Source organism: Microtus pennsylvanicus, chromosome 3, assembly GCF_037038515.1.
Source record: "Microtus pennsylvanicus isolate mMicPen1 chromosome 3, mMicPen1.hap1, whole genome shotgun sequence".
Classification (NCBI taxonomy): domain Eukaryota; kingdom Metazoa; phylum Chordata; class Mammalia; order Rodentia; family Cricetidae; genus Microtus; species Microtus pennsylvanicus.
The window spans coordinates 74,176,759-74,189,709 of NC_134581.1; positions in this window are offsets into that span (position 1 = coordinate 74,176,759).

Sequence of the window (12,951 nt, forward strand, 5' to 3'; positions counted from 1 at the left end):
ATTGTCTGCTATGTTCAGCGAGTCCAGTACAAGGTCCAAATCAGGAGCAGAAGGAGAGAGAGCACGAGCAAGGAACTCAGGATGGCGAGGGGTGCACCCACACACTGAGACAATGGGGATGTTCTATCGGGAACTCACCAAGGCCAGCTGGCCTGGGTCTGAAAAAGCCTGGGATAAAATTTTGCTTACTTTTAAACACTATGATGTGGTCACCGCTGATAAATTATCATTTCAGCAGACATAAGTAGCTCACTTCCACCACCGTTACCCATCACTGAATCTGCATCGCTCATTACGTGTGCTAGCTCGGGACCTCTGTGTGGTCAGCCCTCCACACTCATGGCTTCTGCCTCTGCAGAGTCGACCAACCTCGTACGGAAAGGATTTCTTGAAAAGCTTGCATCTGCACTGAACTCATGCAGCCATTGATCCCTGAATCATACAATGTAATGAGTATTTACATATAGTGTGCATGTTGCGTTAAGAAGCGTCAGTAATCTAAATATGATTTAAAGCATACAGGAAATGTGTGTAGCTTCCATGCAAACACTATGAATTTTTTTTTAATCTGTGACTTGAGCATCTGTGGGTTTGGGTATCTGTGGAGGGTCCTGGAACCATCCCCTGAAAATACGGAGGGGGGACGGGATATATCCAACCTTAAGAGCCATGTGAGTTGTTTAATATTGCAAAATGTTTCTCAGTTTTTACACTCAGCTACTGCAAATACCATGCTAATTAGTGAGGACTTCCCGAACTATGAATCTGAACACAAAGAAAACAAGAAAATGGATGCTCAGAGCTGTGGATACTTCATTATGAGAGAACCCACTGCACCCACTCTAAGAAGAAGGATTTGACAAGTTAATTAATTGGTCTTATATCTAAGCGTTTCCACTGCTTAAATCCCCAGTCTCCCACTCCCCACTCCAAAGCGCGATGTCCCTGATGTGGGCAGCGGCATAATCCACAAACCTTCATGGCATTTCTAGCTCAACAAACCTTTGCCTCCGGGCCTTAGGGAAGGAGACATGGAGAAGCTTTTCCCTGGGGCCTGAGCGGTGCTCATGAGAGTGGGTATTTGGGTTATAGATCCAAGTCTGTGCTTCAAACGGAAGTATGTACACGTGCCTTGATGGCTGTATTAGTGGTAAGTGCGGGACCTCCTGGAGATTTCTAAAGTGCAGGACCGACATTAATTCTCCCCAGGCCCACATGAGAATGCCCCTGGGAAGGGCTCCCGGACCTCCCTGAGAGCATGTGTTGGTCCTTCTACGCTACCTACCTCAGGTGCACACAGTTATCTGACACCTTCACAGTCTACGCGTGCTTCTCCGCCACAGGGCCTCGACGATTAGGTCATCCTGCTCCTGTCATCACCTCTACCTGTAATGCCTGGCCCCTTTTCTCCAAGAGGGTCAGTTATGGAACTGTTCTTGGATATGCAGTATGCCCCCATCTGGTGGGGTGCTGCCGGGTTAGTTCCTAGCTAGTGGTTCAACCACTGGGTGGTGCTCAGATCATGAGGGCTGGGACCTCATGGATTCACAATTTGATGGCATTATTTAGGAGATGGTGGGAAACAGGGCCTAGTTAAAGGAATTACTGGGTCATGAAGGGTAGCATTCCTCCTTTCAGTCAGTGGTTCTCAACCTTCCTAATGCTGCGACCCTTTGAAGCAGTTCCCCATGTTGTGGTGACCCCCAACCATAAAATTAATTCATTTCCAATGCATAACTGTAATTTTGCTACTGTTACGAATTACAACATTAACATCTGTGTTTTCCAATGCTCTTAAGCAACTCCTGTGGAAGGGGCATTTGAGGCCCCTCCCAGAGCATCGCGACCCACAGGTTGAGAACCACTGATTTAAAGGCTGTCCTGTCCTAGGCTCTTTCCTGTGTCTGCTTCCTGTCTACAAAGAAGTGAACAACTTTCTCCATCCTTCAGTCTTGCCACCATATTGTTCCGCATTAGCACAGGGCCACGGGCACCAGGAGAACAAGCCAGGCACAGCTTGAAACCTCTGACCCTGTGAACCAAAGCAAATCTCTCCTCTAGACACTTAACACGGCAACGGCAAAGGAAAACTGGCTGACACAGCTTATATTCGGTGGGACTTAAACATACCTCTTTCTAGCTGTACATCTGTACAGCTGGCTGTGAGGATCCTCATTACGACCTCCCAGGCAGGCACTCCAGCTCTCTCGGCCCTTGCTAATCACTTGCCTGCCTCTAGAGCCACTGGTTACAAGGGTAAGGATGAGAGATAGCTGGAGTCAGGGAGATGATGGCCTGGTCGCCCGCAGAAGCCGCCAGTGGGCCCAGCCTAGTTCCACTTCCTGAAGGTGGCTCTGCCCACGTGACAATCTCTGTGAGTGGAATATGTATGATAGTCTTAAATATGTGTTCAGCTGCTCTTGCCCTATGTGACACTGAGATACCATCATCACAGGCCACCTGAGGCCCTTGCAGAAGTGTCTCCAACCCCCTGAATGTAGAGGTTTCCTGCTCATGTGCTCCGCTGGACAGCCCCACAGCTGTCCCACGTGTTACATTCTTTTGCTGTTTCTGCCTGAGGAGATGTCCGGGTTTTCTGTGGTCCTCAGAACTGGGGGGGAAATCAGGATGGAAAGGACATTACTCTACTTTCCAGACCCCTGGTCTAAGCTGCTTCAACAAGCCCTTTTCCCGTCGCCCTTCCTCCCACTTTGGGAACTGCCAAGGAAGAAGCAAGTAGAAGACACAGCCAGGCTCCCACCCCCCCAAACCCCACACTATCCTCAGCTATATTTTCAGGAGTGTTTCATTTGGCTCTAAAGTGACATGTCTCCCTCCCCTCTCATAGGCATTTCTGATCCCCATACTTAATCTCCTCGGAGTCCTGCTGCTTCACCTGGCTTCAGAAGAGGGAGAGGAAGCTCTCGCTATAAGCCATGCTTCTCCCACCCTCCATTGACTTGAGTGTTGAGCACTAGGAAGTGGGAGGTGCAGCCAAAGCAGAGCAAACACCTCCCTAAGTCCCCAAAAGCCCCAAGCTGGTGTTTCTCTTTAGGATAATAGTGAATTACAATTTCTTTGTATACAGCTGTTGATCCCTCTGGATGTCCTGAAGGGACAGTCAGGTCCCCCCAGGAAGCCTCGGTAGCCTCTTACTAGACCCTCCTCTGTGGTCTCTGAGCGCTGCTTTGCATCCATGTTTGACTCACTGTGGTTTGCTCAACTCTTTGCAACTCTTCCCTGGCAGGGATCCCAGTGCTTAAAGACCAAGATGCCTAAGCATCTTGTCACCTTGGTTACAACGCTGGGCCTGGCATCTCTCAGACCCATGATAAACATTTATTGGGTTAAATAATGAAGTGAGTGAGCTTAAGAAACAATGAATGACATGAAGGACATGAATAAGTGATGGCCGGCTGAAGAATCAATGCTTTCCTGGTCCTAGCCCCCCACCCGCTTGTTCCGCAGCCTCCCTGAGTGTTCTCAGAATCCCATTTGCTGATACTCTGAGCTCTCAGATTCCAGGAGAGCAGGCTGCTCAGTCCACGATAATGGAACTGTTAGCTCAGGAGGCCACAGTTTCACCGTGTAAAATCACAGTCTATTCTAGTCAAATTAACTAGGTAATACTCTGCATTAGTGTAAAATTCTCCATCAAACCATGAAGACTGGCATTTAAAACATTCAAGACCTGAGAAGGGGAGGAGAGGGCAGAGGAAGCGGGAGAGAGCCATTGCTTTTCCTGGCAAGTCATGTTCAAAAGACTTTCCAGCCCGATGAAGCAGGGGAGAACTTCTCCCCAACCCCAGGATTCTCAAAGCCTGGCTCGATCGATGCCCCTGACTGGGCCTCTTCACCCGGGCTTCCAACTGCCTCCCTGACGTTTTCTTTTTCAGAATCAGTGACTACAAATGGTTTGAATGTGAAATGTCCGCCAAAGGGGCACACAGACATAGAACATTTGGTCCCCAGCTGGTGGCAGTGTTTTTGGAAGGTTGTGGAAACTTGAGTCAGTGAAGCCTCGCTGGAAGAAGTGGATGACTAGCGGAAAGTCTTGAGCTTGTATAGCCTGGCTCTCCTTCTCATCTACACTCCGCTTCCTGCCTTTAGAAATAACATGACCATCCATGCAACACTCCTGCCCCGTGGCTTTCCACTATGGTAGAAGCAAAATAAACACCTTCTTCCTTATGCTGCTTCTCAGCGGGTATTTGACCACAGCCATAAGAAACGCGACAATACACTGACTCTGTACTAGACTCTCGTGTGGCTTGTGGGATGAACCTGGGGCTATCAGATATGAGGGAGAAGGAGAGATTCTCCTTAAAGCAAACCTTACACAGTGTCCTTAGTGCCACCCACATGCATACCTGGCAGAAAGCCACCCTTGCGGCCTCCATTCCAAAATCTCCAGGCCCGTTTTCCATCAAGACATTTACTGAGTACCTCCCACATCGCAAAGGGACTGGAGAAGGGGACTCTAGGGAAGGGTCACAGGCCGAGATCGAAAGTGACCTGTGAACCTGAGTGATGAGAAGAGCACCCTTTACCGATCAGAGCTCCGTTTGGGGTCTCCATCGTGACAAGCTGGTTGGCGCTGTGCAAAGGCTGCAACAGATACTGCGTTCGGCGACAAAAAGAGGAATAACAGCCGCAGTGATTCAGGGTACCGCCACGTACACCCATCAAACTGGCAGTCAGTCATCCCAGCCCCTCGGGGCTCAGTCCTAGAGCCCCTGCAGGAAGGGGAGATGGAGGCAGCCTCCCAGGAGAATTATTCCATGCTGAGGTAGCATACTGACTGCTGTGCCCTGGGGAGCCAGCTCTCTGTGTAAGCGCACAGATAGACAGATCGAGCATATTAAGCATACAACATTGAGGGACCTCGTTTGGGAAAGACGTTGATTCTAAGTGGCTGTTTGCCATTGACAAACCACATCACCGAGGCTAAAACAGTCAGCTTTGGGTTAGCTGGCTCATATCCCCCTACCTCTGCAGTTTCCCACATGGGCACACAAGCACCCCAGGGCCCCCGCTTGCTCTAGCCCTGTGACCAAGCTGATGCTACATTCTCGGCGGCAGACTCGCTTGGCAGAGACCAGATGCCAGCATATCCCTCCCTGTCCCCTGGGGTTCCCAGGCCCAGCTGCAGTAGGCAGGCAGCCTTGAGACCTCATAGTCCCCATCCATCCTCCCACTCCCAGAGCCCATCAGCTCATCTCTCCCTGTCTCCTGTTCCCCTCTTCCACTCCAGCCTCCCTCCTTGCTGTTTCTGCCTGTGTAGGCAGGAGGCAAAAAACCATAGGAATACATTAACATTTCCTTAATTCTATCTGTGCCTCCCAAACTCTGAGTCACAACTGGGTAGGTTTTCATGCCTGGTGAACTGTCAGCCTCATTCAGAAAAGCTGTTTTCTCTTGGGCTCCTAGCTCATCAGAGGGACAATGAGTAGGGTCCCATGGGAGTAGGAGACGACACCCTACCCTGACCGGTCCTCCAGTGATGAAAGGGCAGGTCCTACCCATATGCTTTGCTTCCTCTGTTTGTTTCCGCCTTCTACAACACACAGCTAACCCGCCTCATTTTGTCATCATGCTCCCATTTCACTTCCGTGAAAACTCCGGCACAAAAGTCTGAAATGTCTTTTCTGGATCTCTCATGGCTTGTCATGAGAGAGGCAAGGCCAACTCTCTTACCCACCAAGTCCATGTTCACCCAGCCTACTAACCTTGTAGCTAATGTGGAAATTCCAGACAACGTCCCCTTTCCTAGAGTCAGAGAGGGAGATTCCACCTCAGACAAGCTTGCCCCATGAGCAGTGGGTTGGGAGGATGCACGTGTGAATGTCACGTGCCTTAGCAGAGAGCGAAAGTTCTCCACCTATCCACATGACATCCACACAGGTTTCTGCCACCTCAGGCCAGCTCTACATCCACATGGGGAGGGCTACACCATGGTGGCATGAACCCCTATTGCACAGAAATTGCTCACTGGTACATAGTACATAGGAATATGTACTCAGGGTGGCCTGCTTGGTAGTGAGTAGATACACAGGCGAATATCGAGTCCTTTCCTCCCACAAGGCAGACAGTTATGGAAAATAAGACACACTGAGTATATGAATGCTGCTGGCATGAGCATCAAGATGTACCAGGATGGGCTAGGGGCTGGGGAAGAAAGAAAGCAACCATACAATGGATAAGGGCTGGAAGGGAATAGGATAGGACATCAAAACAAAACTCAGCTTCTTTGCCAGAACAAAACTCAACCTCAGATGCCTAATAAACACATCTCCTTGTCCCTAACCACACACAACTCCCAGTTGGCCCACAGCTCTGTGCTACTCCTCCTCACAGGGAGGTGCCTAGACTTCTGAGTCAAGGGCAATGCCTCGGGCTCCAGCTCTTGACATGTATGGCTGTGTTCAGTGGCTGTCCTTCCCTCTTTGGATCAGCTTTGGGGAACCTGAGAGAGACATGGAGAAGCGGTAGATTCTCCTTTAGTAGAAGGAGAACACAGCCAGCTGAGATGGTGGGGCCAGGCCACACATGAGCATGGGCAGGACAGAGCATGCAAAAACACTTTGGGAACACATATGTCCTCAGAAACCCAAGACATCAGATGTGCTCAGGCCTCTGTTGAGTTCTTGATGACACCAGGATTCTATTAGCTGAGCCTTACAGCAGGTACTTGATATCATACAGGTGTTTCTAGAAGAACGGCATCCCACAGGTGTTGGCAGAAATAACATGGTACAAAAGCCAAACAGATGGAACTTTACACCTGAGCTTGGTGTGCTCATTGGTATCCTCATTCCTGGGAAGCAGAGGCCAAATCACTAGCTTGTGGTCAGTCTCTGCTGCATAGTAAATTTGAGGCTGGCCTAGACTGTAAGAGACCCTGTGTCAAAACAAAGATACAAACAAAAAGATTAAAGTCTGCCAAAAATTTGCTGAATTGAATCAGAGTGAATTCTTTTCACTGTGGAGTTCATTAATTCACTCACTGTTTGTTTGTTTTTTTCCACAAGCATCAGGTTAGTTGTGTAAACTGAGACTACACCTCTTGTTCTTAACCACCGCACTACTAAATGTGCCGTTGAAGCTTTGTGGAGATGCAATTCATATGCTATACAACAGAACTCAGTGACTTTAAGGTCATATAGCCATCAAATTAAAAAATTTGGAAACATTTCATCACCCAAATATAAACCCCATAGAGGTTAGTTACCATGCCCCAATCCCAGCTCTGAGCAACCATGGTTCTATTTTATATTTCTATGGTGTTCCCTATCCTGGACTTTTATATAAATGGAAACACACAGCATGTGATCCTTTGTGTCCTTGTTCCTTTCACTTAGCGTGTTTACAATCCTTTTCAACACTTCTGTCCTTTTTAAGGACAGATAGTATTACACGGTATGCATGTTTTCCATTGTCAGTGGGTGACTTTTGCATATTCTTCACTGATAAAGGGGTTAAGAGCCCACTGAAGGCATTGCATGTGAGGTCATAAATATCATGCATATTTGCATGTATGGCATTGAAACAAAGTTAAGAGAGTTCAGTAGAGACCACATTTCCTGTGGCCATCGTTCTTTGGGGTTTTCTGCCAACTTTATCCTACTGTGATGAAGTTCATCTTTCTGCTGACATTCAGTACCTTTATCTTCACAAGGCTCGCTTGTGCATGCGTGCCCACCCTCTTCATCATATCTCGTGGTAGAATCCAACACTTTCCTGCTCCTGCTCTTTGTCCCAAGACAGACACTCTAGTTTCTTCTTTCGAGTATGTTTTCTTCTGCATCTAGAGAAGCCAACCAACTCTTCCCTTTCTGTGTTAATGCCCTGTCACAGCCTACCAAGCCCTGCCTGGTTTCCTTTATGAGAAAATGTTGACTCTCTTGGGTAAGCAAGATGGTAACTGGGAACCTTATAAAGCTGGCAGGAAACTCAGATACATGGATGCTTACTGATTCCACAGGTAAGGAGGCTAGAGCTAGGATTCAGAGAAGTATTTCTCAAGGATGTCTGACTGGGTAATGACCAAGTTAGCTACTGCTGCATAGTAACCAACTCCAGAACTCAGCACCTAAAAGCAAGGGCATTTATTTAGCTCACAATCTGTAGATTGGGAATTCAGCCTGGGCTCAGCTGGGATCCCTCCTGCTATCTGTGGCCACCTGCAGGTCAGTGAGGTGGCCCTGCTTCTAGGGTTCAGCCGACTGTCAATTAGGCATCAGGGACAATTGGGCCACGTGTTTCCCACTATTTCATCCGGCAGGCTGGGCTGGATGGCAGCAGGATTCCAACAATGTGACCAGAAGCAGGTGGGCCTTTGAGGGCTAGGTTTGGAACTGATACATCATGGGACATTCTGTTGGTCTGAACGGCCCAGATTCAAAGAGGATATACTCAGCCCCTTGATGATATGCAAAGCCATGTGAAGGCTCTGGCCAGTTTTCACTGTGGGAAGCCAGAGCTGGAATTCAAGTCTCCTAACTCCATACACAAGTCACAGAGGCCCTGCTAAGTCCTTCGACTGCCCAGCAGTCCTTTACTCCATGCCTTTTTCCTTACACCTCAGTAAAATCAGGAGTGCCAGGAGAAAGGCACAAAACTAACAAAGCAATGGCCAAGGCCTTCTTGGTAGAGACAAGAGAATTGGTAAAAACATAGCTTCCTCTGGGCTCTCCCAGCATTCCCCCAACATATCTTCATCTTTGACACTCACAACCTCCAGGATGTCCCCCTCCATCTTCCTCCAGCAAACACTCAGATCCCAGATCAGATATTTCACAACCAACCCAAAATACCAAAAGCTCTCTACTGCTCCGTGGTCCTGGAGCAGGGACTGAAGCCAGTTTTCCGGCGCTGAATGAGCTAGCCCCTGGAGTCACTTTGGAAACACCACCAATATGTTATGCCAACTTCTTTTCTGGGGGAGAACAAAAGCTATTTTTCTCTCCTTTCTTCCCCTGGTAGAAAGAAACAAGACCCCCTTTTTGAATTCAACTTTCTCCTCTCTGGCATTAAAAAAAAAATCTGTCAAAATTCCCACCCTGCCTTTCTAGTTACATTTTTTAATTCAGTTGGCTCCATGCGGGGGAGTCTTCTATTAATAGGTATACCAGGAGGCTTCGCGCTTCTGGCAGAGGAGTACCTACCTAGGAGAAAGCGAGAGGGCTGACGTCGCAACAGTGAGCAGGAATCAAACCAGGCTTAATTAGGAAAACATGACTTCCCTATTAACATCCCTGTCCGTGTGATGCCAACGCTAGGAGAAAAAAATGCCGAGAAGCTTATTTGTTTTGCAATTACGGGTGAAATAAAAAATTACTTGGTCTAATTAGACCTCTTTTACTAAAAGAAGCGTGTAAAATAACCTCAGTTTCATTAGCAACTCAAAATGTACTATGCTGTGTGCTACATATGTTTAAGTAAAATGTGGAGGGTCAATTTGCTATGTAAATTTCCACAAATTTGGCTAAACTAAAACGATTAACCTAATGCGTATGCAAATTAACTTAATTGATAACGACTTTTCTCCAGGAATTTTCAAAGAGGGGGAAAAATACATTCCGAATCTAACAATCCTCCAAAGTGTTCCGTCACCCAATAACGAAATGATATCTTGACAAATTAAAGGGAATATAATGAAATCAGATTAATTAATGCCAAGACCAATTAGCACATGCAAAGAAACAAATCTCACTAATAGACAAATCCAGCAACAATTTGAATGAGATTTTTGAAAGCTTTCCGTGTGTGTGTGTGTGTGTGTGTGTATGTGTGTGTGTGTATGTGTGTGAATGTGTGTGATGCTCCCTTTAAGATCTAAGATGTCAGGATTGGAAAGGGCCGTAAGGTCTGCAAACTCTCCTTTCACTGAGTAGAAAATTCATACATAAGAGGCGACTCCCTCAGTGTCAGGAGGCAGGAGGACTGGACCTGTACCCAGCGCCTGTCAACTGGTGCCTGGAGCAGGGAAGGCATCCTGCAGGCCTTTTAGCCTTGGGACTGTCTGATCCTATTGTCCATATTGAAATGTTTACCGTATTAGACCGCTGTCTACATTAGAATATGCCTATATATTTAAGAATTGATGGGATTTTCATCAGGAGTCTCTTTCTTGACTCAAGCCCCCTTTCTCCACACCAAAAACAGTCACCGAAGCAAACTTCTGAGCCTCAGCATCCTGGGAGAGCTATTTTCCTAAGCCTGGTCCATGATGTGCTCACCCTGCACCCCCATGCAGCTAGCCGTGAATTCTCTGGGCTAATGGTTTGGCCGTGAGTGTTTCAGCTCAGCTACCTGCCCCTCCCCGCTTCACCAAGGATCCTGAGCTCCAGTTTGGGTTTTTAGTTTTATTTATTTTTTTCTTGCTATTCCAGATGGCTGTTGCTGAAAGACTGAAGTCTGAATTGCTTCCAGTGGGCTCCTCAGACAAAGGCAGAGTAGAAGGAGCATGGGCTCTGAATGGAGCTTGTGCAGCAGGGAACGGTCGAGCACAAACACACAACCAGAAGCCCCCCAGGGAAGGTCACATGCAGCCCCCCCACCCCCAAGGCTCACTCCATCCACTTGGGCTGGGAACTCTCTTCTTTGCACCCAGCTCTTGCCTGGCTCTAGGTGAGATATGGTATAGGACAGCGTAATCAAACAACAGAAGGCTGAGACCAGACATTGTTGGTTGGGAAGGCAGAAGTCCTGACATGGGACTACTGACCCCAGGCCTCTGACTTCAGCCAAGCCATCTCTCATCTCTGGCTCTCAAGTTTTCTTATCTCTAAAATAAGCGTATGTGGATATGAGCTAATATCCCATGTGGCTGTATGTGTGCCCCCTTCTGGGTATGGTGTTGGGCTCTAAAATAGAATTAGGAGGAGGCAGAAGAAGAACTAAGCTGCCTGGACAGTCCCTGGTACGTAGCGAGTGTCTAACGAAATCCCATCTAGCCTGTCAAATGATCCTTTAGTCCCACCCAAACACTGTCCTATGTGGATGGCTATAATGATATGCCAATGAACGCTTAGCAACCAGCCAGGGTGAGGGTGGAGTTCAGCAATATAGGGTCTGTCCATGACTGTAGTGCAAAAATCCCATTCCAGCTGGTTTCGTCTTAGCAAATGCTGTAAAGGAGTTAACAAACTTCTAAAAAAGAATTCAACCATTTGTTTTCTCAAGCTGGTATGAGCCAGCACCAGGGCCCCACTGAAACAGAGTACACTCTTCTCCCATTTGAACGCATAATCTGGTTCTTGCATGTATGGGAACCACAAGATAACTGAATGATGGGTTCTCGTGGCCATTCTCTCACACGATAGTCTTTGGGTCATCATACTTTCCCTCCCTACGCACCCACACTCACCTCCTCACCCCAACTCTCCCAGCAGAGTGGTCCGTGTGAACTCGGAAACAGAAAGTCCCATTATCATTAATCTCAGCCAAGCATCATTGAGAAAGCAAGTCTGCTGAAAAGAAACATTTATTCATCTTAAAATTTTGATGATGTGTCTATTAATCACTGTTGGGGATCACCCACTTTATGTCCCCTTTGGCCAGTCACCTTGTCCTCATTCCCTCTGTCCCATGTCTTTGGCTTGGCCTCGATGCTAATGGTCAGTCATGGCCATTGTTACTACTGCCTTACCTAGACCCTGAACTTGGCATTATTCCTGTTCCCCAAAAGATGGTTATTTACTCACTGAAGACAGAGAAGGAAAAGAGAGAGAGAGAAAAAGCACCTTTCCCAGCAGGGCCCATCAGTGGCTCATGAAGTCATAATGACAATTACTGGCAGGTCTATATGGAATACCCTCTGTGAATCATCTGTCTTCTGCTGGCAATAAAGGCACAAAGCAAATTAACCATGAGGGAGCCCACTCACACACCTTGTAATTAGACAGAGCTGAAACATACTTCCTCCCCAACTTCTCTAGGAGGGTCGGTCTGAGTAACCAGTAGACTGGATTGCAGGCCTGGGCTCTTCCTGTGGTTCCATCCAGATGAGTTGGGCTGAGGAGCTGGGACACCTTGGCAAGGGCGGAATTAATACACAGACTCTCCTTCAAAGACCAGACTGTGTTTCCAAACATGTGTCTTAAGATCTTTTCTCATGGAGCAGGCGAGATGAATTCAAGTATAAAATTTTTCTATGCAAGTTTGAACACCTGACTTTGGGTCCTAGTTACCCATATAAAGGCTTGGCACTGTAACCCCAGCACCGGGGAGGGGAACAAATTCTGGGGGCTTGCTGATCAGCCAGTCGAGCTGAAAGGGGAACTCTGGGTTCAGTAGAAGCCACTGTCTCAACACAATGAAGTAGAGGTGATAGAAGAAAACATGTAATGTTGACTCTTGGCCTCTGCGTGCACAAACCTGCACACATACCCTACAGACAATCTTTTTCTTCTCTCTTGACTATGACTTTGAGACAAGGAAAGGTCTGCTTATCTTGGATGCCCGATGCTATTTAACTCTTCCTTCCAGCTTCTAGAGCCATGCACTTACCCAAGCCGGTGCCCCATAAATGCTATTTGGAAAAATGAAGTAAGAAGCATAGTAGCAATAATAATATAACCTACATTGGTGATGAACTTAAAAGTGATAAGGGCTGGACATTCTCCTGAGCCAGGGATCACAACAACGGGAGGTCATTGGAATCATAGGCCTGGTTCCTGTGCGGGGCCGAGGCAGTCCCTACCACTTCTCCATGGGAGATAAAAAGGGATCAGAAACAGAAATCTTGCTGAAGACATTACCTAAGACTTGGATCTCCCAGAGGGCAGAGTTGGGCAGGCAAATTAGCACTGGCCCAAAAGCACTACACTGGAAATAAATCGCTAAAAGCAAGATCAACTGTCAGTCAAAACTAAAAGTGAAAGTGGTGCTGATGTTTTTGTTTTTCTGAGCCTGGAACATTGGCAGCTAGAACATTCTTTCCAAGGA